Source organism: Osmia bicornis, chromosome 2 (assembly GCF_907164935.1).
Source record: "Osmia bicornis bicornis chromosome 2, iOsmBic2.1, whole genome shotgun sequence".
In the NCBI taxonomy this organism is placed as follows: domain Eukaryota; kingdom Metazoa; phylum Arthropoda; class Insecta; order Hymenoptera; family Megachilidae; genus Osmia; species Osmia bicornis.
In genome coordinates, this window is record NC_060217.1 from 1,615,735 (window position 1) to 1,619,640 (window position 3,906).

The window sequence follows — 3,906 nt, forward strand, 5'->3', positions numbered from 1 at the left end:
ACTCCCTAAACTTGCGATTGGGCAGCTATAAAAAATACGTGTCGCTTATTTTCACCTGCTTAATATACCCACCATGTTTCATCGAAATCGGAGACGGACATTTCGGTATGTTTCCTCGTAAGCAAGAAATATTGAAATATAAATACAGATATAAAAAAAATAGCATCAGAAGCATTCTTTTCAAAGAAAATGAACAACGAAATTGTTCAATAGGATTAGCGTTGATAAATTGCTAAAGAAGGTAAGATATATGAAATAAAAAACAAGATCCAGTTGTATTCAATAATATTTCATTTATTACCTCTAAAAATTATATGGCGACGATATGGTGGGGTTTTGCATCGAAGGAACGAGAGAGAAGATAAGGGGAGTAATAAATACAGATTTCTTCATCCTTGGTGAAACTATTCCTTTGAAACAGTGTCACAAGGATCAAAATTACATTTCTTCTGCTCCCATCTCTTCTTCCTTCTCGTTGTTCTTGAAAACAATGAGCAACGCAAGTGTACATGAAGGAAAGAGGACAAGAGAAAAAAGGGATCCTGAATGATATCACAAGGTAGCGTTGCAAGTGGCGATATTTTGACTAAATATTAAAAACAAAACAGCCTGAAGGGTTTCATACTTTAGAACCCAATGGCTGTTCTTCTCATCGTTACCTCTCGCTCATTCTCTCTCTTTTCACCGATTTTCATTAACAATTAAATATTTCATATTTCTTTTTGTTTCAGTCTATGAGAATTAAATACGTAGCTTACAAATGGCAGTGCTAGACCAGTTTCTTCATCGTTGTCTCAGCTGTTCCGATAAAGGATCGCTAGTACGTTCGTCTCCGTGCTTGTCGTATTCTTATTATACTTCTACGCTCTTTTTCTTTTTCTCTTTGACAGATTTCTCGCGAATCGTTTGTTTTTCTCTTTTACCACGAGATTTCAAATACTGATTTTATCCGACGCCACTGTGCTAGGAACGATCACAACGATTCGCATGTACCATGATTAGACTGTGGATGTTTATGCAAATCAGTGCAAAGAAACGGAACTTGAAGAGAAATTTGTTTTGTCATTAGACGGTTTTAAAAATGTATATTTTATTTTGTACATTGTGTTCGACTGATAGATTATCGCGTTCAGAATCAAGCTATGCAATAATTATTAAGTAAGTAATTAACACTTATGTTGTTGCAATGATTAATCAATGTAATACCCCCTCTTTGTATTTTTTTATCATCCAAATTATGCGTATATATATCAATATATAATTCACGCAGTTTTTGTGTACAGTTTATCAGAAAAGGTTTTGAATGATTAAAATAAGATTGTGTTCTTTTCCTTTTTTTCTAATAATTTTATTATATAAAATTTTAGGTGCTTGCCATCAGTGACCCCCATTACAGTCGTTGCGTTAATTATTAGATTGCATTAGGTTTGAAATATTGATAATTGGTCACCCTCCCATAATTAACGCGTTAATATTAATGTGTACGAAACGTTTAAATTTTTATTTCTGTTCAACAATTCCTCAAAAAACTATGTTTCAATAATAAATACCGCATAATATTTCTGAATAAAATAACGTAAGTAACATTTATTCATCATATTTTGTGCATGAATTACACAATATTAAGTACATAAAGTCTAACGCCAATGTTGTACGGAAACTTTATTGAAACTGATTTGTATGTATTTTAACAATGTTATAATTGCGTAAAAAACATCCGCAGTCTAAATTCATGACAAACGATTTCGCAGTTTAGTATACAATTCGTCGATGGAACAAGGTGCTATCATCTTTTTTTTTTATCTTTTCAATTTAAAATACAAAATAATCTGGATATCGTCGATTGAAAATGTCACGTGACCATCTTCCATGCCGAGAACACGATACCTAGGATAAAAATTAAAAATAATAAGCGCGTACAGTTTTTGTTTTCTTTTGTATACAATTTAACTTACATAATATAGTAGCTGTTTTTCTCTTCTTCTTCATCACCATCCTCTTCTCCGTTATACAGTCTTATTAATAATAATAATAATAGTAATAATAATAATAATAATAACAACAATAATGATAATAATAATAATAATAATAAGGTCCTGTCGAATAATACGAAATCATCGAATAACTTACAATTTATATCGCACACTGATCATCCGGTTTCCCTTTAGTCTCTCTTTATTGCGATCTTCTATACGATTACAATGTATAATGTAGCAGTTTGGTGTCTGATCGACACATCGCGACGGTTTTTTGAATGACGTGCACAGAAACGAAATCGCTTTTTAAGGATATTCCTCATACTTTTTTTCATTTTATTCCTTCTATTTTCCTCCGGTTTCTCGTTCTCGCAATTGTACAAACGTCGTTCTTCTTTTTTATTGTCTCTCGTTAAACTCGTACAGCCCATGCGCGCTATCGTTACAATAAATTTGTCTTTTTACCTCTGTCTCATTCGCCAAAACATGCATACTTTATTACAATTGCAGAAACTCGCCAAAAATATCGACATTTGCGTTTTCATATTTTTTTTTTCTGATATGAAATATTTGTGATGATTGTATGAATTTCATAAGAATTTTTTTTTTTTATGCTGAAAGTGGTTGAAATGAGATGTGATGTTGAAGAGAGGTATCGTTCTGTTTGTAAAAAGAATAAATACGAATTGGATATTCTTAGCGAAAAATATTTGAGATAATTCAATGTACTTCTAATATACATCTAGAATTTAGAATAGATAGATATCTGTTCTTTTCTTATGTTTTCTACCATTTTGTACGAATGGCTTAAAGACGGTATCCTTTTACTTTCGAAAAATTTAAATTTAGGCAAAATAAATGAAAATTCGTAATTTTAAGCGTGAAATCTTTAAGAAAAAGTAAACACTTTTAGGAGATCAAATAAAAGATGGATAGTAGTCAACGAAAATTAAATATCTTTCCCTTTTTGAAAAATCTAAATATGAATAGTGTAAACTTTTATAACTGCCTTATAATATCGGAAACAATTACTTTTCTCAGAGAATAAAAAAAAAACGTTACGTTGAATTCTTGCATCAAAAGGAGTGTTCATGATAGATGTAATTAAGGTAGCTCGAATCAGGGCATACATATTTATTTCACACATGATTGCGAAAATGCATGCGGAAGCATTTTGCCTCGTTCTACTTCCGTAATTTAGAGGAACCGAAATAGAAGCGTGTTATTATCTGGAAATGGAAATTTAAGTGGCTGTGTTCGTTGCGAGTAAAGCGGTCCAATTTCAATTCCGCCGGAAGTAATAGCAGACTTTTTTGTCGGGGACTATTGTTACATCTGTTGCATAACCGTGGCTCTATGCTTGGGAAAATGCTTCCAACTGATAAACATGGAACACCTGGTTCAAAATGAAAGTTTCATTTCGTACAATGTGTGACAGTGGAACAAGTGACCTATTTTTAAATCGAAGATGAATTGGGAAAGTGAATGAATAAAAGTTGGAACATAAATTAGAATATATAATTATTCTATATCTAATAAAAAGTCAACATAGCTACATCATGACGAAAAGGTTTTTAACAATTTTTGTATCATAAAATGAGAAATCTGGAAACTATCATTTTGATGGGTTTAGTTGTTCGAATGTTACGTAAAAAATTTTTTTTTTATTTGAATATTTATTTAAAAATGCGTGTATTTTATTAATATATTGTAATCTTTTTTTCTACCTTATATCTATTTTACTTAATTTTTTTTTTTTTTCATTTATCCGTATTTTTTGGTGTTATATATACTTTTTATTAACAACTTTAATTTCCATTGATGAAAATAATAAAAGTAGACTTATTGATTTATATGCTACCTTCCTGTTGATTTCCTATAATTCTTTTTCAATAATTTTAATTTTCCAGTGATATAAAATGTGTTGATT

General features: G+C 30.7%; 1 long non-coding RNA gene across 1 annotated transcript; it reads right to left on the reverse strand.

The window, feature by feature from the left end:
* Window positions 1–272: 272 nt before the first annotated feature.
* On the reverse strand, window positions 273–3,680 carry LOC114876219. The gene is made up of 2 exons (XR_003789343.2): window positions 1,956–3,680; window positions 273–1,887 (listed from the first exon to the last, which is right to left on the reverse strand). It is a non-coding gene; the product is annotated as an uncharacterized LOC114876219 (long non-coding RNA).
* Window positions 3,681–3,906: the final 226 nt, after the last annotated feature.